Source organism: Magallana gigas, chromosome 3, assembly GCF_963853765.1.
Source record: "Magallana gigas chromosome 3, xbMagGiga1.1, whole genome shotgun sequence".
Lineage (NCBI taxonomy): Eukaryota > Metazoa > Mollusca > Bivalvia > Ostreida > Ostreidae > Magallana > Magallana gigas.
The window spans coordinates 49,807,702-49,835,393 of record NC_088855.1 but is presented as its reverse complement, the minus strand read 5'-3'; the positions used below and the strand labels follow the sequence as shown (position 1 = coordinate 49,835,393).

At 32.1% G+C, this 27,692-nt stretch overlaps 1 long non-coding RNA gene across 1 annotated transcript; it reads left to right on the top strand.

Annotated features, from left to right (window-relative positions):
* Nucleotides 1-24,432: 24,432 nt before the first annotated feature.
* Nucleotides 24,433-27,378, top strand: LOC105330459 (uncharacterized). Its single transcript, XR_010711593.1, has 5 exons — nt 24,433-24,582; nt 24,760-25,104; nt 25,250-25,855; nt 25,982-26,311; nt 26,464-27,378. It is a non-coding gene; the product is annotated as an uncharacterized lncRNA (long non-coding RNA).
* The last annotated feature ends 314 nt before the right edge of the window (nt 27,379-27,692 follow it).

Below are 27,692 nucleotides of genomic sequence, written 5' to 3'. Positions count from 1 at the left end.
AATGTCATGGCTGCTTTAAACAAAGAACCTCGTTTAAGAAGTATGGAATACGAGTCTTGGTAAAATGGGTATGCAAACCCGGGCCGTGGCAAAAATAAAAGCCGGGGCAGATCGGCAATCGTCAATTCCAAATACGCATTATTTTGCAGTAATATTTACAGCAAATACAAATATACTGGTCCATCAAATATCCTGAAATTTTAATGAGATTGGCAGATTAATAACTGCCAATCTTTTGTTTTACCCAGGCCAAGTCTACCCATTTTACCGGATGCCGAACCCGAACTATTAAACTGATTGAAACACGCCTTTCCTTTATTATTATTTTCGTAATAACTCAGATTTGAAACAGAATTAGACCTTAATTTTTCCTTCCCATAAGGATAATTTATGCTAAACTACGTTGAATTGGAATCAGTAGTTCTTGAGAAGAATATTTTTAAGTATGCACCCCCCTTTTTCTACAGTTTCAAGGTTTTTTCCGCTTTGAATACAGATCGGACTTTTATTTCTGCAATTTATATTCGCCCTCCCATACGGATGCTTTGTGCCAAATTTGGTTGAAATTCGATAAGCAGTTTTAGAGAAGAAGTCAAAAATATAAAAAGTTTACAGACGGACAGACGGACGGACGGTCAGACGGACAGACGGACGACGGACAAAAGGTGATCAGAAAAGCTCACTTGAGCTTTCAGCTCAGGTGAGCTAAAAAGGACGCATTGTCATCTAGTCCCATTCTTATACAACCCTCTTCATAGAAATCTAAACTTGGAAACAGTGCAGGGATAAATCTTGCCACCATAACTGCAATGCCATCGATATCATGTTTTGTTCCGTAATCCATCGTTTGAGCTTTCCTCTGCCGAACACTCAGTTTCTTCTTCTTTTCCTAATATAACTTTTGAAAAGTGCCCTTGTTGTTGCTTAAGTTTTCCCAGGCCCAAGGCATTGTTTCATGTGCTTCAGGTAATTACAGCTTCATTCCTGATATTAAACCATTCTTTAGACCCTTTGTTTAATAAACCTAGGATTGTCAGTTTGATATCTAGATCTCAATTCATGATAGTTTTCTTGTTTAGTCATATTTACAAGTCCTGATTTAGAATAGTGCCTGCAATTGCGATTCAAAGAATCACACAAATAACCCAAGTTATTTGTTATGTTAAGTCCTTTTACTATTGCTTGCTCTGTGTCATATTTTCCCACTTTGAGAGAACTTATCACCAGGGAATACCTTGACTTTCGCCAGTCTCCAGTATTCTCGGAAAGCTTCACAAATTTCGGAATTCCTAAATTCAACTGGAGTAACATTCTCTTAGATCTTTTATTCTTACACCTACTGCTTGCACTATATGGTATAAATCACTCCATACTCTAAGATTTCATGGGTTTTTTGTGTGAAATAAAATACAAAGAAAGAGAATTATGTCCTTCATCTGGCAAACTCGGTTATAGAACAAAAATCTACAAAAATTACACCATTACTGTCACAGATGATAACCTGTTAAGTATATCAATCTTGGATATGACAAAGAAAAATAAGCAAACACACCCCTAAGATAATATTTTATTAAACATGACGATGAAATGCAGTATAAATGCAAAAAATCATCAAAAATACTGAACAAACTGGAAATTGATGCAGACAAAGATGATGACAATAACAATGATTATGATGATGACTCTTCCAGTGATTTAAAGTACTTGGTGTCTATCCTTCCAGATATTATTGAGAAATATTAATTACCGTGCTGTAAGAGCCGGAACTACGTAGAGCAGAAGCCACGACTAGCCGGAGCCGCGCTGAAAGAGCCAGAGCCATAAGAGCCGTGCTATAAGAGGCGGAGCCACAAGAGCTGGGCCTGTATATAAGAGCCAAACCTGTATATTAGAGCCAGCGCATACTTGTACATACTTGATTCTACGACAAGCAGTCGATTTGTTTTTTATTAACAGTATATGTATATATTGAATATTTTACTATCATCCTCAGAAAGATAACTGGGGGTTCCTATCCGCTCTCATATTTAATAATCAATAAGGTTGCACGCTACAAAAGCATGATCGACACAAACTCAATATTCTAATAAAAACATATAATATTTTTTTAACGTATGCTAGGTACCAATATGTGTAAAAAAAACTTACTATAATATACCTGCATGCTCATTCAATACTAAAACATGTCTTTCAAGTCACATTATACAATGATCATTATTTATTAAAAAAAATTAACACATTCAGTGGAAATATTGCACAACAGGTTTTTAAAAAGGTATTTATCTTAACATTGTAAGTGAGTATGTTCTTACCGATACATGGCTACCCCAAGCACGTTTCAGATTGGTGACAAAAACGAAAACTGCTGTTCAGACGGTTTCATGCTGAACAATTTTAACGAGATAAGGCTTATCACCCAAAACTTCGAATTCATATTAATAAACAATTGTTCTGCAACTTTAAATAATTCAAAAAGCTTGCCGATAGAATAAACATAAACTTTTATTTACTTTTTCGATCTAAACTCCTCTCTCAATTTGCAAGAGTCTCGAGCTGGTCTCGTTAAAATCCCGTGAATGACGTATTTCGGCGTTATCGGGGGTTTTTAGCTTTTCGTTATTAGAAAACTCAAAAAGGGTCCGATTTTGCTAATTAGGCTGTGAGGTGTGAAGTTGCTCGCTAGATAGCGCAACCACATCACCGAGTTTTCGTAATGAAATCCGCCAAGGGTTTATAGGGAGCAAAGTGGACCGAAAACCCTTGGCTAGCAAAGATGTGCATATGTTCAATCTCCGAAACAGCGCGGGGTGTTCTGGAATCATTTGGGCAGTTTAGCGTCTTATTTTGGCTGTTACATTCAAAATCGTGAGATTAAATAACTGTTTTGAATCAGATAAAAAATTAGTATTATACTATAAAATAGATGTCGATGCAATAAAATCAGGTAGTACATTACAGCCACATCGGTGGATTATCACGTGAAAACTATAGATAGCCTACGTATATTCCTTAACGTAAAATGATATGGAACAACACTACTCCGCGGTTTCCAAAATACAATATGAATAGCAAGTGAAGGCAAAACATCTCAATTGACCAAAACGGTTGCTAGAATCCTATATTCTTCTTAATTATATAATTATTTATCCTGTTCTCCAAAAAAACTTCCCAACTTTTGTACAGTTTGTACGGAAAACGGTATGTAGCATCAAAACAGCATAAAACATAGGATTTTTGCAACACTATCAAATTTAAACATTGATCAAACTATCGATAAGTGTAAAATTTAAAGTTTAATATATACGGGTATTGTTGTTCTAGTCGGAATTTTATATCGTAAACAACGACAGGGAAGGCCTGGCCGAGAAATAAAATCAGATTTACATACATTTCAGTGAATGATTGATAAAACTAACAATATTATTATATTCAATTCTAAACAAAAAAACCCCGCCAAAATACTTTATAAGAGTCCTTAAATTACTTATATTTTGAATCTGTTTACAATGCTCTCCGATCAAGTTTACACGACATTCAACTTTCAGTCTTGACGTATTCAATGTGTAAACCTACGTATTACAATCTGATTTGTAAAAAAAATTATCTTCATTTTTTTTATTTTGTTTTTGGTCTACGTTTCGTTGCTTAAATATTTGATTATGTATATAATAACCAAGATGGAATTTCACGGAATAACTTGTAACTCATATTGAAAATGCTTCCTTAACACTCCCGCGAGAGAAACAGTCCAGTGTTGAGAGAGTCATCCATATCTTCTGAGTTTTAGCTAATTTCGATCCCAAGGAGACGCTTCCTTATTTTTGAGTTGCTATTTTTAGAACCAAGCATAGTGAAGTACCATCATATCATAAAGAAGTATCAGGATATAATGTATGTTAAAGTATCAGCATAAAACATGTAATGTTGAAGTATCAGTATTTATGTTGAAGTAAAACCATGTAATGTTAAACTGTCAGCATGTAATGTTAAACTATCAGCCAAAAATGTTTAAGTGTCACCATAAAATTAGGTATTATCATGTACATAGAAGATTATCTACATAAAGCAGTTGAGGTGTTACAAATCTTAATAGTAGATAATGTAGTGCATTGTTCTGTCCAGAAATTAGAAAAACCACAGGAGTCTAAATATGTCGGATAAAAACAATGTATAAAATAATACAGTCGTTGTTTTACATATATAGATTTAATAAATACTTATATAGAGTGAATGCAATCTTAATCTTATGACCTTGAATCATTTTTGTCCTATACGACATTAACACACAGTCTTAGTCGATTTCTTGGAAGAAATATTAACAATATCATCTTAATTCATTTGAGAAATGATTCTTAAAAATTGGTAAGAATGTTTCTTAAGATTAAGAAGCCTTGTTTTAAGATCAAAGATAATTTCATTTAATATTTTAATTATTTGAAATGAAGTACTATTAAAGATTAATGTGAGATTAGTCTTGGAATGAGTAAAGTTATTCTCTGTCTTATGCTACCTTTTCTTTTAATTCCTTTGAGGGTCAAATAAGACAGTCTCGGTCTTACATAAACGATCTTCAAAAACAATTTTTGGAAAATGACGGTGGGACAGGTATAGTTGATATACTTATAAACAAATTCAAGCATTAAATTTGGAATCCAAGATTTTTAAGGAGATATAAAGGTAAACGTATTTTGGATTAACACATGAATCGTCTTTTTAAAAGTAGCGACATAAATTTTGAATAGATATTAAAAATGAACTGTGTTAAGATGGCTAACTTTGAAATGTTTGAAATCCTACATTTGTTTAATAAAAACATGTTTATGTATTTCAATCAATATAAAATGATACAGATTTATCAAGTATGAATATAAACGATCTTTTACAAGAGCCTATATAAAACAATTGGCATTTTGTATTTTTGTGTTCTATAAAAATTAAATTAAAAGTAACATTTTGTATGTTAAAGACTAATCACTGATAATGGGTTAAATCATTGAATAAAATTGGCGATGAAGTGTACAATAAGGCAAATCTACTTTGTGAATATAAGAGAATAAGAATTATTCATTTTTTAATTTATTTTAATCAACATCAATATGATACAATATGATACAATTGAAACCAAGAAATGTAGTTTTTCTATGATAAATCATTATGTAGAAAACTTGAACCTCCAAAATTTGTGAAATTCTATAAAAACCTATTCACTGAGTATTCGACAACAAACTGTTAGTTTAGACATATATAGCATATATAAATATTGAATATAAGTTTCTACGTGCATTTTCATAATTATTACTGGGTCTCAAGATGAATAGACGTTTCATGGTTTAATTTTTAAAAAAAATTCAGAAAACTAACAATGACTTTTTTTCAATTTTTCAAAACAAGAATCTACTTTTTGCGGAAATTCTATTTTCAAAAAAATTAAAATCATTTTTTTTCTGTAATGAATAGATTTTAAAAAACAAACACCAAATAACGACATCAACAATAAAATTACTTTTTTTGACAAATGTATATTTCTTCTGTCGTTTATATGATAGATAACCTTATTTAAATTCATTGTAATTAGCACTTATTCTCTATATCAATAAATGTTTGTTTGAATTAGATATGTTTATTAATGTTTATTTCATAAAAATTTATAATGGTACATTGTAACCCCTTTGTTGAAGAAACATTTCAAAGGTAAGTTAAACAAATTTAATTAAAACGACAACAACGATACAAGAAGTCTTTTCCCGTAGTCAGAACATCGATAAAGTATGTATTAAATTCTCTTGCAGGTTTCATTTTGGAGTTTTGGAATCTTTCGAATGGTTGCTATTAATTTGCTTTGTAGTTAGCGATAGTCCAAAAGCTAGATAAAGAAACAAACCCTGGCCACCACTGAAAACAGTGTGTAGAATATCAAACAGCTGATGTCCAGTAAATTGAGCTAAAAATCCAAACAGCCAAGTGACGCCAGTAATGGTGGACAGCCTGAAATATGCTCTCATTTTATGTTCCTCTTGTGACTTTTGAACATCTATTCTTTTAGAAATTCTAAACACCGTGACAGCGAACATAAACATATTAATACAGATCAGCACACCCACAGGCAATGCAAAAGTAAAGAGAATCATGTCAGAGTCAGCGATATAACAGGTAAGTACAGAGTAACCGAAATTTTCTCTATTACTTTTGACAAAGCTTACGACAACGTTGATAACTACTAGGGACAAACAAAAAATCAGGTTCACCACCAAGTATGAAAGTACCTTTGGCACAACTTTAACTTCCGAAACGCGGAAAGACGTAAATGCATGAAATACTTGGAAAGAAGATAAACTCATCCAGCAGACGACAGAAAGCCAGTTGAAATGTACCAACATACCAATCCCAATGCACAATGTCTGACTCCAGAGAAAAAGCTTTGATAAGATATATGTTATATTTGCAAAATTTACGAATGTTGCAAGAATTATAATATTTACATCGGCAATACGACGGCATGATCCTTTCAAAAGAAAAACAGTTATTGTTGCCAATGAACCTAATGATGAAAGGGAAAGACAAACTAGGGAGAAGTATGACATCAGGCTATCATTAGATGAGATGAAACTACTTTTAATAACTTTAAATGATTGAAGGTACTGTTCTAAGCATATCGATACACTGCGTTTATCTAAGGACTGTTTAAAATAGATTGACGCGAAACATTTACCATAATCCAATAAACATACCGAGAAGTTTGATATATCCATTCTTGCATATGATGTTTTAATCTTCACCTTGGGACAACGATACCAGTCAGCTACTATCGACACCATTTGCCCCCTTAAACAATTTTTGCGCTCTTGTCCCTTATACAACGTACTTAAACTATTGTATAGTACCATCTCTTTTCCACTACCCGGATGTACGTAGCAACGTTTTTCAATTACCTTGTGAAAAAGATTGCTTCCGTAGACATGGAAGCTCTGACCAACGAGAGAAAAAGAGATATTGACAAAGGTATTAAATGGGGTATAAAGAGGAATATTATTCAAACTGAAACTTGAAAAAATATTCAACATGTATTTCAGCATTTGATCAATATTGTGAAGGTTACTTATAGAAAGTTCAATTACCATAGCCATGTCAAACACATCGTCATCGGATTCAACTGGACCTAAGAATGAAATTCTACAAAGATATTTTTCTAAGTTTTTACGTCTTAAAAAAACTTGAAATGCATCCAGGATACTTTGTGAAGATATATTCGTAGGATGTATTTTATTGTCATTCACGGAAGTTATTAGATTTATTTCGTAATTGTTTTCGTTAACCATTTGGTGGACAAGACTGCAGGATTGGTTGTGATACATGTATTCCACCTCACACTTAATATCCAGGCACATGTTCTGAAAGTAAAATTATATAGCAAATGAGGTTTTTCATTAAAAAAAATAAATAGAATTAAGGATTCAAGATAAAAAAAAAAACAATTATAACAGTTTTATCTTTTTAAACAAAGATTTTAACAAATCGTCGCTCATGGTAAACATTTTCCCCAAAGAATATAAAATAGCGAGTCTTCTTCCCTGAAAGCTGACAATATAATGCGTCCTCGCCCTGGAATATCTTTCTCGATCTCATTATTTAGCCATCTTTTTTGAATGGAGAGCTTATTTAAAGTCAGACGTTCCCTTTCATTTTTCAAATGGTCCCATTCAGACTGAATCTTGCTATAAAAACAGTTTGTTACCATCTTAACATGTCGTTATATTTAGTTTTGTTCACTTTCAATTTGATAGATGAAATCTTAAAGTACTAAACAAAAGTTTATAAATTTGTGATAGGAATGCAGACAATACATATATTAAGATGTGATACGGGGTGTTTACAATTTTATCTATATATAGATTTAGGAGTTTATAGCTGAATGATGTAGCCTTTTTAAAATGGCAGATATACACTAAATACTGCTGCTCATAAAGCACTTACTTAATAATTTTTTAGTGTGAATGGTTTTTGTTGCATAGTAATTTACTAGTTAGACCATAATTAACACCTAATTGATTACGGATTTTTCCGTTTCTCCCGATTGCGATAAACAGCATATGGCGGGTGTGAACGGTCAGGAGAGGATGCCCACTCGTCCATGGCACCTTAATTTTTAACCTCTTAATTTTTGTCGCAGGTATCCTTCAATAGTTCTTATTCCAGGACATTTCTAAGTCAAAAGGGGATATTACTCCACCTCTAACTATGGTTTCATTATGAACTCTAAGATTACAAAATGCCTAAACTTCAAAAACTGTCAACCTTTAAGCTATGTTCTTTTCAGAAAACACGCTTTAGGTTTTATTAATTTATAACTTTTTCGATGCACTCTTCCAACATTAGTTTCCAGTTATTGACTCTACGATGCCAATTGTCAAGGAAAAACAACGTTTCCTCTCAAAAAACTTTATAGCTTTTATTTTTTTAAATAAAAAAGTTTCTTTTAAATATATTTACATAATGAACTTCAATGGAACCCCGTCCTGACCCCAAGGGGCCATAGCTGTCGAAAACAATCACGAAAAGGGAAGCATATGTATTATTTCTCAAAAGGACAAGATGAAATAAAATTTATCTATTTAAAAACTTACCAATCGATTGTCCAACATTTGATTTTTCGCACACGCTAAGCTCTTTTTAATTGGTTCATCTGGAATCTGCTGAAAATCAATAAGTGCGGAAAAGGGATTCGGCAGAAAATCTTCACCCCACTGAAATCCTCCAGAGAAGTACTGAATCGGAAGATTTGTAATGTCGTGTTTGCAAAGGGCACAATATATGTTTTTGTAGATGATATTATAAAAAATGTATGGCAGATAAAACTCTTGACAAGCCTTTATAAGATAAGCATCGACAACGTTATTTTCAGTGTTTGACTCGTTGCATTTATCTTCATGAGTATACTCAACACATGGTTGGACTTTATCCTCATAGAAGGTTGGGGGATAAAATCCAATATTGCATACAGGATTTGAGGCAAAGACTGATTGATATAGAGAATTGAAGTCTTCTTCTGCGAAGAGAGCAGATCGTAAATTGCAGAACTTTTTCTTTTCCCATTCGACTAGACTGGGCGTTTCTTCTTTGTTGCACAATGCACATTGAATGTTGCGATAGGTTTGATTGGTAGCCAATGACGTCACAGGGGTAGAACTCGATATGTTTTTAGAGGGCGGTGATATACAGTTTTTATTATTAGGACAGGTTTCTATCATCCAATATGATCTTTTGGATCTTATTCCTTTTGGGTTCCATAAGGGTTCAAAGCAAAACATTGGAGTTTCTTTCTCAGTAACGCTTATATTCTTCTGGTATTCAATAAAGTCTGGAGTGTCTGTCTGTCTGTAAAACTTTGAGGGACAGCAGGTGGAACGTCTTACACAAGAATCGTCACATTCACATGGTGTGCAGGGTGATTTGTCTAAAAAAGGATAGTTTCGCTTAAACATGGACCCCAAACACATGTCTTGTTCTGGACATAGAATGAGGTATTTTTGTATAATATTCTTCGTAGTTGTATTGGTCATCCATAAAGTCAACAAATATGTTTCATCAAAATCAAATTGCGTTGGTAGTTTTTCGAAAAGAAAACTAATCGAAGCTTTGAATGGTGAGATTAAGATCAATATTCGAATAAGTTGCCAAAAACGACTAGTCTGTAAATGGAGGAAAAAAATATAATTTAAAATATCCAACATAATCACACACACAAAAATAAAACATTGCTATTCAATCTTTCTTTCAATTCTGAGGACCACATCTCAATTGTGCATATTTCAACGGAGCAAACCCAAAAACTGACAGGAGACAAACTGATGCAAGCGTCAAAAGATTGGCTGCACATACATATCTCTTTCTTTAACTTAAAAATGTTTCAAAATTCATATACTAACATTGAATGAAGCTAACTATATAGAGACATTTATCTGTATTCTATAAGAACATAAACATAAAGAGATGCTAACTCACAATGAATAACTTTTGGAATTATTTATCTACAAAAGTGTTCCACAAGGAAGAACCCTGTAAACATATCACCCCCTGTAGAAAAGCTTTATCTTTTAACACAGAAATTGACCTTTGAAAACAAATATATTGTAAACTTTTGATTAAGCTTCTAGCATAGTTTGCATGGAAACATTTTAATACATTTTTGTCAGGGAAATTTTCATTATGAATATAATATCTATGAAAAACACTTGAATACTTTAGTGCAAAATCCCGACTTCGCTGTTACGGGTTTGTATTATTTTGTATAATTTAAACAACACCCCTGCGAATGTGTTCGGAATGTTTTCTTTATCGTTGCTAAGTATGTGATAAATCCAGAAGTGCTCGAATGAAAGTTCACGAGACTTCACCGAGATTTGTTAAGTTCCTGTGAAATTTCGAGCGGAAGTATAAGTGTTCGGATAATATTCTAAAAATACGTAAGTACTGGTCAATTTTCATATCATATCCTACTTTGGTTTATTTTAAAACATAAAAATCTATTAAGATGTATGTATTATTTCACTATCTAGTAGTTATCTAAATTAAACGATGATATTCAGAACAGAGTTATCGTTCGTGTTCAACCACGTGTAGAGTCGTTGAAAATATAAACATTGGGTTGCTAAATAAAACCATAGCCATGTTTGATGCTTGTGGTGTGCAATTCTATGGTTTTTTTTCAATTATGGGTGAAAGATTTGCAAAAAAACTTCGTATATCGAGCCATTTTCAAGGAACATTCTGCATAAAATAGTATAGTCTCTTTCACTATTGATGTTATTACTAGGTCAGGCGCGGATCGAAAATTAATTCCTAGTGGGGATCTCTACTACGCATGTTAATTGTTGCAAATGCAGAAAAAACTATTTTTTGTATTGTCACATTTATTTCTAGAATACATTCTATCCACCAATTAATGAAGATAAAGTTTAAACTCAATATACGTCTAGAATTTATATTTGAAAACAAGTACCTAGATTCTATAAAATAGACTTTAAACACGAGGCACGATTTTTACTGCGAAACTGAAAGGGTCAAATAAAACCATGTGGTCCAAAATTTAAATGACAATAACATTCGCAGGGGTGAACAAGAAGGCGGATAGTCAAACAGGCGTTGAATAGTATGCAAAAGTATATCATACAGTGCTTTGATTCTGGATCACTTTGTTGTATAGGTGGATTTGAATAGATTTGAGTCACATATTCAAGGTTTGTTATTCATAAGGTCATTTTAACAATTACCTTTACTTTAGAAACAAACACACAAGTTTTTGCATTTTTTAAGGAGGCTGGGTGGGCAATAAACTTACCATCAGATCTACATAAAATGTTGATTTGATATAATTTGTTAAGCTGTAAGCTTTTCTTAAGGAAAGAAAATACCCACACATTTTTCTTTTTAGATTTCGTTATTTTCCTATATCTTTTAACTAAAACTCTTCTTCAAAAGGAGACAAATAAAGTGACCGAATTTACGGCAACTTGTAACATTTATTCGCTCATATAGACGCAAGATTTCAAAATTGGGATATGCTCTAAAACCTATGAGAAATCGATGTAAACAACATTCCACTGATGTGTTAACTGATACAATGTATATTTACAATATAAGGAGATTATTAAACACCTCAATGATTGAAGAAACGTATGAGACAGTAATATGTAGTAAACCCTTAATTTAATTCCTTTGCAAATTATAGGTGGTCGATTTTGGACGTTTAAATGGTTCATACTTTGTGTTTTTTATTCAGGTCTTATATCAAAGACAATATATGTATCAGGATTAGAAGCACCGAAATTTCCAAACCATTCAATTGCATTTTATCTTTGCTAGCCAAGGGTTTTCGATCCACTTAGCTCCCCATACACCCTTGGCAGATTCATTACGAAAACTCGGTGACAAGCTTCGTTTTATAATTGGCTGCAGCTGCGAGTAGCTGATCCAATCGCAGTGCTTGTAAATATAAACTTTAAAAGAAAACACATGTGTGATCTTTGATAAAACATTCGGTGCTTTTTACAAGTTGAGACACAAGTTCTCTAGTACAGTGCCCCTCCAACGTTGGTCTATTGGTCTAATATATATATATATATATATATATATATATATATATATATATATATATATATATATATATATATATATATATATATATATATATATATATATATATAATATGCCTTGATCATAATGATAGAGCGTTATGGAACTTGAATAGCAATCTAAAATCAAAATCTAATCTACATAGCGCCACAACATCACCGAGTATTCGTAATGAAATCCGCCTATGATCATTTGTTCACGATCTTTCCAATTATTCCTTTTGCAGCCTCGAAAATGAGTTTAAAAATCACTTGTCTCAATCTTATGGCCTCGGATTTTAGATTGCTTTTTAAAAAGAAAGCAGTACATCATTTTAGCCGGGCTCTGCTGAAAGCAGAGTCCTGGCTATAGGCATGGAAATCGCCAATAATACTATAGATAGCATAACTTCAAAAGTAAAACCAAACAGCGTCAAGGTAAAGCTTCCGCTATACCAAATAGTTACACAAAAAGCCACGTTTTGTCAAAAGTGTTGGCATTTTGTTTTTTTGTTTTTAATTTTGGATGAATTATCTATCTTTTTTAGTTTTCTTATTAATAACGTGTTTTTAAAACATTACTATGCATTTTGGACACATACAATGCGCATGAATTTCCATGAACTACTTTGCTGCGCGATGAAGAAATGGTAATTGAATATATAATGCTTGTTGCAAAATTCAAGGCAGCAACTGTTGAACTTTTTAACTTCTACTAGACATACATATTTTTTGTTTATAGCCGCTTACAAAATTTGGTCGCTCTCTGATGCTTTGCCGACATTAAAAGCACGAGAGAGAGAGAGAGAGAGAGAGAGAGAGAGAGAGAGAGAGAGAGAGAGAGAGAGAGAGAGAGAGATTTTCAGTCTTTACTACACAATATGCATAAAGACACACCAAAAGAGCGTGGCTTTCAGTACTTCAGTACTTTGATTATTATATGTAACCTCAGGGACATTGGAAATATATTGATGATATTAAATAAATGTTTATTAGGACAGTGTAAAGTCAAATACCGTTGAAAAAAATGGTATAAGACATACAGACAAAACCACAAAATGACTGAGTTTAGCATAAATATTTAAGTTGATGTTTTTAACGAAGCTTGCATCAGATTGTATTTCCTGTTATTGGAAAATAACTTATATTCAAATAATTTGCAACAGTGGCTTTAACATCAATCACATTTTAAAAAAAAGTCCTTTAGTTGTGCTAAACCAAGAAATGTTCATTCACACTCTCACTTCGATCATGTAATATAATATAAGGCTGACAAACACAGTTAAATGCTTTATCATTTAAACATAACGACATAAATCGATCTAAGATAGAACTTATCTAACTTACCATCTTGATGGATTCTTGGAAGTTTGGACACTTTCATTGGAAAATCATCTCTTTATATCGGAATTGTTACCTGAATCTTACACGATTATTCAAATTTAATTTAAGAGAAAATTAGTTACGTGCCTGTATGATTACACGTTTTTTCACTTAAGACTCACGGTCTATATCAATTTCATAAGAATCTAACAGAAAATCCGCCAAATCATCCTCATACCACATTAATGAAAGATCATATCTATTGTACATGTGTTTATCAGACAGAGATTTTTCATCACTTAGTGTGAGACGAGCAGGTTTTTGTTTGAAAAAAGAGAAGATGTTTAAAATTACAATTATTGAAATATCTACCTTTTGACACATTCATTGATTCGATAATTCTTTCAACAAAACCTCTCTGTATGTTTTTTTTTTCTTCATAAAAAGACATAATATATAATGCCGCTCATTTCTGAGGCCTAATTTTGTTAAAAATTATTCATTTCATGTTAGAGTTCTCATTCAGGTAATTTACATTTCAAAATACATGATAACAAATTTTATGAATGTAAATTGTGACAAAAGAAATACGTATTATGTTATATATTATTATTTATTCAAAAAGGAATTTCTGATCATCATTTGATATTGGTAAATATAAAGCATAGTGCATAGTTTGAATCCCATATTGGTTAAATAAATATTGGATGAAGGGTCTAGATCAATTTTATTCTACATACAAAATAGGAAGCAAGTTATCATATAAGTTTAAATTCAATTTTCCACTTGTCATCAGAATTCGTTATTTTCATGATTAGGTTCTAACTGTTCTGGTTAAACCGAGCAAAATACGTCATTGCATTTCAAGAGTTTGTTTAACATAGCCCCTTTAATTGTCACGTAAAGGTTTTAGCCCCTTTGCGCCTAAATTACAAGACTAAACCTTCCAGTGTTATAATTCAACTAAAGCAATACGCAATAATTGGTGTTTGCTAATTGTGAACCCCAAGAATACACAGACCACAAAAAATCGAAAAGGTCTTGTTAAACAATTCATAATGGAAAAATACATGATAGTACAAGAAAATATATAATCATACATCAAAAACCTCGTCATGTATCAAAAAGCAGAAACCATAACACATTTAGTTTAGCCTAAATATAACGTATCTAAGATTACGTCTGATGTTTAAATATTTACTTATGTGACTCTCAAATACCTCTCTGTCTAAAATTGTCATTGATTAAAGACGTCCACATTTTGAACATTGAGGTCTATACAATAAAGCATTGTATGCCGTACCTAAAATTTGAAAAAAAAAATAATAAAATGAACGGGGGGGGGGGGGGGGGGGGTAAATTGACCATTAAGAAAGTGATTGACTTTTACTTTACAGCGTTTATCTTTGAACCCTCCATGATATCGAGTATAACATTTACCAACCAAATACACAAAAATTGTGTATTTAAATATTTTGAATTCGTAATAAGGAATTGAATTCACGATTAACATAACCCTAACAGCAGTAACTCCGTAATCCATTAATTGCCACTTGAACATAAATTGGTAATTGAACTTTATTTGCGTCTCAGTAATGTTTAAACTAGAAGTACGACTTAATTTTGGTTTTACCACATTACTAAAATGATAAAATCAAAACAGGATTCCTATTAAATATTGGAATACTGGTAAGCCGGTGTAATGAAGTATAATGACCCCCGTAGAATAATGACCGGAAGTCATTTTTCTACGTAGAATAATGACCCCCCTAGCTGAAGAATAATTGGATTTTTCTGAAGAAAAAAGACCCAGGGGTTATTTTTCTTCATGTTAAACATGAAGAAAAATGACCCCCATAAAAAATTGACCCCCCCCCCCCCCGTAAACATGAATAGAAATTGGTTACACCGTATCCAAGATATGACTTTGAAGTTACTTTATTTTTCACTCTGTTCAACTGATTTTGAAGTTATAAACACCGATCTTGTAAATAAATCGCTGTATATAGTTTTTATATCCGTAGCAAGCACATGCAAAACACTCTCACAATGCCACAAATTGATTGTTAACAGTTACGATACTTCTCTCGTCGACAAACGGCGGGAAAAGACGCATATAAAGGAAAAATTCATACACAATGAGGATATTGTGTGATAATTAACGAACAATCATGAAAGAATAATTGTTGTAATAATATAAGCAATATTCATTGGTGAATGAATTGTCAATCGAGGAATGATACATGAATATATCTTAATGGAAAAAGACTAAGGGGGCAGGTAACGTAGGAATATGGATACTTCTTATTTACATTTCTTGGGGAAAGTGATTTTTAAAAACAACCATTCTGAGTTAGTTTTGTTTCTTCTACGTAATACATGAACATCAATATTCTAAACATTTGTTGTAATGTTGTATTTGTGATCATGGATAGACTTTATTCTTTTAGAGCAAATTTGTGAAGAGTACCTGACTATAGTAAATCTTAATATATAATAAACACTGATCGATTATAATAAGAAAAGATTGTTTCTAATAACGTTGATAAGAGGTTAGGGCCCATGTTAGGGGTTTATATCCCTCTTGATTTTGATCACACGGTATTTATTGTATCCAACGTTACCAATGCTCATACAAACTATTGATGCATTAATCATCTTGATATTAACTAAACTTATAAAAGTATGCCGAGGATAAAGTAAAATATATTTTCTGTACGAGTACTCTCAGTACTTTGACGATTTTCCTTATTGGTCGTTCACCTCTACTGGCGTAATGGCTCTAACTTCAGCTTGGTTATAATGCATAACAGTGGAGTAAACTTTTCACAATTTTGGTTTCATCAATAATTCTGGGTGATGCGCTTGTATACCCAGCAGTTTGTATTGCGAAAATCCTCAATGCAAGTATAATTCATGAACAATATGAATAATATAGAAGATGCAACGGCGAAGCGCGAAGATGCGAAGACGAAAATGATAAGTTGCGAAGGCGAAGAAGTGATACTACTACCGCTTCTTTGTCTTTGCAACTTCGCACTCTCGCCTTCGAATCTTCGCGCTTTCGCCTTTTCAGCTCACCGAAACGAAGTCAATGGGAGCATATAGGCGTCCGGAGCTGGTTAAAGTTTTAGTTGCAGCTCCTGTATCTAAGCTATTACTTGTTCTCTCTTCACCAAAGTTACATTGAGGATGCATCTGGACCTACTGAATCTGGTTCCTAACTTTCAGATGCTGGAGGAGGTTAAGGGTTTTGGAGCAGGTTAAAGTTTTTGTTGCAGGTGCCTTAAATAGCAATATAAAAGTTACTGCTGGTCCGTACTTCACCAAACTTGCATGGACGGTGTGTCTTATGATACTGATACACCAGACAGGCTTGAGTGCTGAATCTGAGCTATAGGTTTCGGATGCAGGAGGAGGTAAAGGTTTTTGGAGCTGGTGCCCTCTAATGATAATATCTTAGTTACTACTGGTCCTAACTTCATTAAACTTGTATGGATGATGCGTTTTATTATAGTGATGCACCTGACAGGCTTGAATGCTGAATCAGAGCCATAGGTTTATGATTCTTGTTGAGGTTTAGTATTTTGGAACAGGTCACATGTTTTATAGCTAGATAGATAGCTTGCATAGTTGATTTAACTATATTATAAATGAAACGCAGAGGTTGCTTCAGATGCAAAGCCTGATCTCCATTATCAAGGATGCTAAAGAAATCTCCTACCTCACTCAAACTTGCTACTTGCTTGATAGATAGATGTAGTTGTTGTTAAATGATGTAACATGATCCCTATGATATTATGATATTATCAAATATCGTATCATACGATATTGGATAATATGATATTGGTTTATATGATATATAGAGAATAATACATACCCTTTTCCATATCACTGCTTGTATCAGCCCGAGACTCCAATATCAGCCCGAGGGCCGAAGGCCCGAGGGTTGATATTGGTCGAGGGCTGATACAAGCTGTGATATGGAAAAGGGTATCTATTATTATATTTATAACATACTTAGTAATAAATTTAAAAAGAAAACCCATCAACTCGAACAAATTGATTACTCATATCATTTGGACATGTACATGTATTTAATAAAAATATGAGTTCTTCTTGTTTTAACAAACCTGAAGCTACAGAACGGAATTTCATCAGGCTTTACAAAGTTGACTGCTTTAAAACATTTGCTAGCATTTGAAGTTTTCAACTGCACTTAAAAATGTCGACTGTAACTGAAAATGTTTTATTTTTCGTCTGTAAACATGCAAAAATGCCGAAGCGAAAAAAGGCAGAGGAGTTCCGCAAGGGGTGTGATACGGATCCGTATCAGCTGATACCCTGTATCAGCCCCGGAGGCCGATACGGATATTGTGATGTCATCTGTATCACATGTGCATAAAACCTGTATTTATTACTAAGTATGTACAGTGGGGCCTCAGATATCCGGACGCCAGATAACAGGACGCTTCAGTTTACGGACGATTATATTTAAGAACAGATTTTTTATACGTTATTTTGTCTCATTTATCCGGAATTCCGCGTTCCGGATCCGGACGATCTGTTTTTACCACAAAACACTGATTTACTACTAATCTTGCTTCATTTAACCGGACGGTAAAATTTGATGATACCCTACTCAGTACAAAAGATTACCCCTGTCAATGAAGTTTCACACCTTTTTTACGTGCTAGACCCCCATGAGTAGCTTGTATAAACACACTGACTCCCAAATCACTTTCAAAAATTGAAAAATTGCGAACAACAGTGTATCACACACATATCACACTTGGACACAAAGAATTTAGCTAGATTCGGTTATCATTATTGTCCGGTTAATATTTAATGACAAAATAATAAAATAAAAATATTCATATCAACAGACAACTCTAGCATGTGTTGCTATATGGTATGAAAGGCAAAAAAACTAGTATCAACACTGGGAGCCATTGTATACAAATACAGTAACATTCACGATAACAATAGACACATTTAAGATATCCGGACGCTTCACCTATCCGGACGATTGGACTTGGGAACGAAAGCGTCCGGATAACTGAGGTTCCACTGTAATAAATTATCATATCACATGGAATTGTATTTTATGAGATTTTATTGTATATTATTGTATCATATGATACAATGGGTATAGTATGATTGTATTATATAATATTTTACTTTATCCCATGATATTGTTTCATTTGATATGATACAATGTTTATCAAATTATATTGTATTTTATAATACAATATCATATTATGTATCAAATATGATACAGTATCATACAATACAATATCATACTATAATGTCTATATTCACTTTCTCTCCCTCTATTAAATTGCATTGGTTAATTTTAGTGATATTTACACACAACACAGAAGACATAATCACCAAATCTGGTGCGTATGAATACATTCAGTATTTCTTCAGTATTTCTCAAAGAACAAGAACTGACTCTTCTCGCGACTTCAAACCGGATAACGACCTGATATTATACTTACGCTGATAAATATTTCATTGATGTAAATATATTTTGACAGTTAAATGATTTCAATTGATTAATTTCTTAGTATACTAAGAGTAAATTCATTAAATTACAAAAATAAAAATAAAATTGTGTTATTAAAATTTAAAACGCTGCGTACTATTTTTGTCAGCATATTGTGGCTGTTCCAGTGGCCATTCTGTTAATTTCGCATCACTTGTTTAATAAGACAGAGCCTTTTAAAAAAATGATATTTGCGGGTAGGAAATACATTTTTAAAAAACGTAAATATAAGCATTGAATCATTATTTTTTGAAAGATGTGGTCTCATAACTGTAACAATGTGTGCAAGCAAATTTTTATAACGCGCTAGCGCGCGTTATACAATTTGTATGCACACACCGTTGCAGTTATGAGACCACATCTTTCAAACAATAATGATTCAATGCTTAATTATACAATATAATATTATATGTTTCAATGTTATGATGTATTATTGCAGTTTGATATTGTTTCATATAATACAATATTGAATTATGTTTTATAATATTGTATTGTTTGATCAAATACAATAATGTATAAAACAATACAATGTCATATCGTACGTAACAATATCATATCTCACAATATTTTACGGTATTTTATGGTATTATATGATATATATTGTAATTATGATAGGATGCAATTTTAATTTTATATGATTGTATGGATTAACATATGAACATATGATTATCATACAATTTTTTAAAAGATGATAAACGATGATATACGATATTGTTTCAAAACAGAATCCATGAATATCCAAGATCATAAAGGATGGTTTTCATATAATAAAGGTGGTCTCATAAAGGCGACGCCTCATAAAGGTGATGCCTCGTCTCGGTGAGCTTTGTAATCTGTGATTACCTATGTTTTATAATTGCGGAGCTCTCCATCTTTTAAAGGGTTCCGAGGCATATTTTGGAAATCTTATTTTTATAAAATTAATTAGATAAAATTAACCAGGGGGATGGGGTCCGGACTCCCTCTCCCCTTTTACTGCGTGAAATTATAAATATTTAATTTTCCGGGGTGGGGGCGGACCCCCTATCCCCCTCTAGATCCATGCATTAACAAGGAGTGTCGCATAATGAAATAACATTGTTACTGTGTTTGGTCCACTGTAAAGAGACGGCTGGAAGTGGATTTGTACACATTATGGCGGACATTAAATTTTGTTCGGAGTAGATAATGATTAGGCATAGCCAGCACTGGTAAACATATATGTTACATGTACACATTAAAATATTTATAAACATTCATAGTAAGCGCGATGGCCTAGCGCATGCGTACCGATAACAGCATGGATTAATTGGAAAACCTTGGCGAGTACAGTGCCTGTGAATGCAATAAAAAAATGCGAAGGCGAAAGTGCAAAGATGCAAAGGCCAGAGTTGTGCTTAAGGACAGGACCGACTTTCTCCCCGCAGGTATTACCCATGGAGAGTATCTAGTATTATGCTTATAATGAAAATCTCCTTGAGAAAAATGTTTTAAACGTTTTAAACAGGCCATGCTGGAAGCTTTAAGCCAAAATATTACAATATATTCGTTTTAAAGGGTCAATTTCAAACGTTTAAAAGGGGCCATGTTGCAGTGTTTTCAGTTTTTCATTTTTTAAGGTGTATACTAAAAGCAACAAGGAACATAAACATTATTTGTCAAAAGAAAGCAGTACATCATTGTTATCATTTGCAACCAGAAATGAAAAGTGAGAACTTCATTTTTACTACCAAATAAAAATGTTTTAACATTTAAACATTCTCGGCTTCTTTGACGAATTTAAGGGTTATTCGACTATACATGGTGTGTGCAATCTTTAGAAGAGTGGCATATAAATTGACAAAATATTTATTCTATATTACGGGGCTCATATTTTGGGGTAAAAAATGTAAAAAGCGAAACGATCTTTGAATAACTATTTCTTCGGTTTCTATAGTGATTATTGTTCATCAGACAAGCAATGTGCATAGTTATGACCACAAGAATGCGTTTAAAACTCTGCAATTGATGTTCCGATGGACTCTGCTTAAAGGAACTGGGCTAAGGTGGTCCGGTAGTGAATATGCATCACTTTTTTTCAAATTCTTGACTTAACGAGGTGGTTGCTGCCATTTTAAAGCGTTTTTATCTCTACACAAAAAGATTTTCATTTTAATGTTATTTAACTCTTACATCGTACTGGAAGAGTTATCTTTCCTAAAACCAACTTTTTCACAAGTAAGGTAATAATAGTGCCTGACAACAACAATGGCGAAGATAAACAAACGAAGAGACAAGAATGGCCGATTCGTGGGTCAATCACAGACATGCGATTTAAACAACAACAACACAAACGATTTATCTGAAGTGCATGCGTTACATAACCATGCATATTCCTCCAAGAAGAAACCCCATATCAAATGCGTGAGTTTATCGGCATCACCGGTGCTGGAAATCCCGCCAAGTGACTGTAACCGCTCTGTAATATCTTCCAGGTAATGGTATTGAATATTTGTTTTTTTTATAAAATCAAAAGTACAAATATTAATTTTCTTCTTCACATAATGATAATTTGATATAGTCCATAACCCATAACGTAATGATATTTTTTTCTTTTGTTTTACATAGTGAAAAAGATAAAACTCATCCTAAATGGCATGGGTTGATAACAATGAAACCAGACACAGATACTGAAGATGAACAATATTTCCATGGTAAGAAAATTTTGTTTAATATGAAATAATGATTTAAATTGTTTTATTAAATATTATATCTCAAGAGTAAGGATAATGAGTTTATAGAAATAGCTTAGTTATTAAAATGAAAAATAAAATACAATTTTTTAACAGAAAATCCTCGAAAATAAATTGGAAAGAAGGCAGACTAGTGGTGGAAATTGCATTTATGGCATATCAAGGATGCACTGTTGCAACCACTATTGAAATAAAACCACTATTGAAATAAATTATTTCAATAGTGGTTGGGAATGCATTTCATTAGAAAAATCACTTTGCAACCACTATTGAAATAAAACCACTATTGAAATAAATTATTTCAATAGTGGTTGGGGATTATTTCATTTGAAGAATCACTTTGCAACCACTATTGAAATACAATTACTATCGAAGTAATTATATCAATAGTAGTTGGGGATGCATTTCATTTTAAGAGTCACTTTACAGACACTTTTAAAGATTAGTTTTTTTTTATTGTATACGAGAATGAACTTTTTAGAAATATTACTTTGTTATTACTATTGTAACGCAAGAAACACTTTATCTAACGAACAATATCAGATACAAAATGTAGGTATTATACTTGCATATTTTACGGTATTAATAATCAAGACTAAAAGGAAATATGGTATAATGTTACAATTTTCACGGGTGTGCAAAAATATATAACCAATTCACGCAAATTAAAATGCAAACAATTTTGATTTCAAATTCACAATAAAGGTATTGAAGACTTATATTTTACAGTAATTATAACCGAGACTATCAATTTAACGTACCTCTTTTCGGATTTTACTGTTGTGCAGAAATAAAAAAAATCTCGTTGAATGATGTATAGAATTGTTTTCATATTCTTTTCTTTACCTTTTTCTTTCTATTGATATATAATGTGAAAATCGTAAATTATTTGAACAAGAATTAACACATTGGAAATTACCGGAACTTCAACTCAAACCCCCTGTATATTAAAATAAATCAATTAAGGATACATGTAATTATAAACATCAATATTAAGATAAATTATTTCAATAGTGGTTAGTGATGAATTTTATTACGACCACTACTGAAATCAATTATTTCAATAGTGGTTGGTGATGAAGATTATTACGACCACTATTGAAATAAATTATTTCAATAGTGGTTAGTGATAAATTTTATTACGACCACTATTGAAATAAATTATTTCAATAGTGGTTGGTGATGAAGTTTATTACGACCACTATTGAAATAAATTATTTCAATAGTGGTTGATGATGAATTTTATTACGACCACTATTGAAATAAATTACTTTTATAGTGGTTGGTAATGAGTTTTATAACGACCACTGTTGAAATAAATTACTTCAATAGTGGTGGGTTTTGAAGCTTATTATGAGAAATAATTTGCAACCACATTTGAAATACAAACACCATTTAAAATATTATATAACATATATCATTATAATAATCTTTATTGAAATACATTATGATAATCGTAATTGTATAGATGTATTTCAGTACAAGAATAACTGTGCAGTATTGGCAATAAATTTCATTTTACACATCACATTTATTATATTTTTATTGTATAGGTCGTGGATGTACTTCATTTCAAGTATCAATTTGCAAATAGTAATTCGATTTTTTTTTTTTTTATAAATTATACATAATTGTTATTTCATTATATATATATAATAAATATATATATATAATAAATATATATATAAACACTATATATAGTGGTTGAAATGAAAGGTATCCCTAACCTCTATTGAAATAATTTATTTCAATAGTGGTTGAAATGAAACGCATCCTTAACCACTATTGAAATAATATATTCAAATAGTTGTCGTAATGACGTACATCCCTAACCACTATTGAAATAATTTATCTCAATAGTAATATTTATAATAATATTTATCAATAAATAATGATTCATTATACAGGGGGTTTGAATAGAAGTTCTGGCAATTGACAATATGTTCACTATCATTTAAATACATGTAATATACAATATTCATAGAACATGATATGTCTGTAGAAAGAGAAACGTAAAGAAAAAAATATAAATTTTCAAAGTAATACTTATAAAGATATTCATTCTAAGCTACGATTGAAAAATAATTTTAATAGAATATGTTCTTCAACAGTGTCTGTAAATTGATTTTTAAAATGGATTACATCCCGGAACAATATTTAGATAATTTATTTCAATAGTGGTTGTATTTCAATAGTGGTTACAATGTGATTCTTCAAATGAAATACATCCCCAACCACTATTGAAATAATTTATTTCAATAGTGGTTTTATTTCAATAGTGGTTGCAAAGCGATTTTTCTAATGAAATGCATTCCCAACCACTATTGAAATAATTTATTTCAATAGTGGTTTTATTTCAATAGTGGTTGCAACAATGCACTACATGCCACCAGCCACTGCATTTAAAAACTTTGTAGATGAACAACATTTTGGTTTGGGGAGCATTTATAGTATTGTATGCTCCTCCTGCCAAAATGTCACTTTAATATCTTCAGGGAAAAGACATAAGTACCCATCGTGTAGAAGACAAATTCACGAGAAAATCAGCCTACACTTGGGATGTCAACACAAAGCTTGCTTCAGGTAACATAATAGTCATAAAATAAAATGTGTAGAAATAAAATATATGTGACAATTTAGATATGGATATTATTTTTCTCTCAATACAATATTGTATGACAAAGCAACTGTTTATATTTTTCATGTATTGCTATTTCTTGGTTTGTAACAGGTACAACTGCAAAAAATGAATTGCTTGCATGTTTAAATATTCCTGGAATCTCAACAAAGTCTTTGAAAGCAAGAGAAAGAGAAGTTGGGAAAAAATTGAAGAAATTGCAAACACGTCTTCTGAGGAATATGCAGCAAAGGAAATAGAACTTTGTAATGAGTATGTGTTTTGTGCTTTTTTTTCTTCTTAAATCTAATAATAAATGCATACCAATACTTTCACAATCATGTGAAATAACCAGAAAAAAAAATATGTTTTTTAAATCGAAAAAATGCAAAATTTTATATATTTTGTAAATTTTTACAAATAGATTTTTAAATGTTTATGTTTTCTTAGTGATGGGGTAGATTTGTCCTTTGATGCAGGATGGCAGAAGCGTGGTAGATCCTACAGCAGTTTGTCAGGTGAATTCAATATATAAAATATATAAAAGTGAATAATGTTGTATTTCCTTTTCGTAGATTAAATTGCATTTTTAGGAATATGTATGATAAAAACCAATATGTGCAGTTTTTATGAATCAACTTTCAATAACAAAAGCAAAAACTGGAAGCAAAACTGTTAAGATCATAAGTTATGCCGTAAGAATCAAAAGCTATAGATTTTGTGAACTTTCTGCAATATCCAAAGAACCACCAAAACAACATGACTGCAGAAAAAATTGCGATGGTAGTGCTAAAGGTAAATAACAGTCCTACTGTAACATGTGCAATTTTTTGTCTAAAATAACTTTCAGAAAATAATTACACCTACATGTATCTGACATTATGGATTGATTTAATTTAGAAAGGTAAAAACATTAATAAATAAATTCATATTAAAACAGGAATGGAATGTGATATGGCGGTTAGCATGCTAAAAGATCTTGAAGACAAAAACATTAGCGTGGAAACCATTGTTATGGATGATGACACAACGACAATAGCAAGGGCGAGGAAGTTCTAACCATGCAACGAAACATTTTACCAACAAATTATATGGTCTACAAATAGCCAAAAAGTACAGACAGCCAAGTACCAAAACCATTTCACATTTGAAAAAGTGTTTCAATATTATCATTGCATTGAACAAGAAAAATCTAGCAAATTTGAAATCAAACTTGAAAGCCTCATTTTTTTGGAGACACAGTCATTGCAGCGAAAATTTTGGCTTTGTTTGGAATCCTGGTAATTATATTCCCAAGAATTTACCGTACAAGAGATACCTTAGTGACACTAAGCTGAAAGATGACCTTCAAGAGACTATTTTAACATATGCAGACAAAGCAGAAAAATCGGCAAATTTAGGGAGTTCGCAGTCTAATGAGAGCTTCAACAACACAGTTGCGTCAAAGGCCCAAAAGCGAATGCATTTTTCTGGATCCGAAAGCACATCGTTTAGAGTTGCTGCTGCTACTGTCCAGAAAAACTTAGGAAGTAATTATGTGTTGAAGGTAGGTTTGAAGTTGTTCATAGGAATATGGCATTACAATTGAAAAGGATCTACTATATTACTTGTTTTACATGATATATAAATATCCTTCACTATTTTATTTATTATGCATTGAATCTTTTCAAAGGTAAATGAAGAACTGCTGTTGTCACCAGGAGAGCACACTAAGAAAGTATTAGTTCAACATGATTTGAAAAGGACAAGGGACTGTGAACGGAAGTAATCAACTACATTCAAGAAGAGAAGGTCATCGTTGAAATCTAAGAAACAATCAGCGTTAGAGTGCAAAGAAATGAGAGAGAGAGTACCACGTATGCGTCTGGTGTAAACTTGGAAGACTCTTCTACGGCAGATGATATTCATGAGATACCTCCTCCATCATCCTCGCCAACCATATCAACTCTTGCAGATGGAAATTATACGTTCATCTGCTTTGATCTGGAGACTACAGGTCTTGGTATGTGTTTTGACAAATGTAGGCAAATACAAGGACATATATTTTTCATATTATTACAATATGTAATAATTGCTGTCCATGTATATTTATAAATTTCAATGCAGTAATTTTGGGATTTTCTTTTATTTAAAAATACTTTTCCCTTTCTTTAGGATTGTCATCAATTACGCAAATAGCTGCAAGCTGTTAGGAAAGACAATTCAACCAGTATGTGCTTCCAGATGAAGAGATTATCCATTCTGCTTCAGCAACAACCGGGATATCCTTTGATGGTATTGCACTGTACAAGGAAGGAGAGAAGCTTGATTCTGTACCATTACCTGAGGCTATTGCAAGATTTTCCACTTGGATGAAAGAGTTCAACAGCCCAGTTCTGGGTATCCCATAATGCCAAGTCTTTTGACTCTGTTGTTTTTATGAACAGTGTAACCAAAACCTGTTTTAATTTTGATTATATTATAGGATTTGTAGACAGTTTACCCCTATTTAAAGATTTATTACCAGGCAAGAAAAGCTATTCCCAGTCATCACTGGTTCACGATGCAGGTTTGTCTTATAAAGCTCATAATGTATTAGATGATGCCGTTGCCTTAGAGAGCTTTTTGAAGTTTCATTCTGTTTCAGAGTCCACAATGTTGAAATAGTTTTCCATTGTCTTATGTTTACAATGCATTACAATATAGAAAATCCAAACATGTAAATTTCAACTCTCTTTTACATCTAGTTTCATCTAAAATATTGTCTAAATTCATGGCTGCAAAAATTGCTGCTTCTGTCTTCGGTATCAACATCTGAAATTGTCTTTTGAAAGAAATGGATATGATGGTATCGAAGCGTTATTTAAAGAGTCAATTGATGGTTTACAAAGGGTCACAAGATGCAAAAAAAAAATCGTTTCAGCTGTTTTTCAGTATTTTTCAAACTTCCCAAAGGGAGGTTACTTGTAAAACTCCAAATGTATTGTTCAAATATTTTTTTTTTAATTTCACCATCGAACTTTTTTTGGAATGCTCAATCTTTATTACACATGTATTTATTATTATTATGTTAAAATTTAGAAATTATCTTGTGGTTACTTTTTTTCTGTTTTACATATTTACATTTGTGTGACATATATATTCTTGGTAATATTGTGATATTTTTCTTTAAAACAGAAAATGTAAAGTTTTTGTTATTGTGTTAATATTTTGTAATGTTATTGGTATGTTTTTTGCCTGTATTTATTTTTCATAATTTTTTTTTTTTACAAAATGTGCAATATATTCAGATGCAATAAATGATAAAATTATCGATGATTGTGATGTGGTCTTTCACATTAAAATGAAATTAAGATTATATGAAACATTTCTGCAAATTTTGTGAATTTTGGAGAATTCTTTTT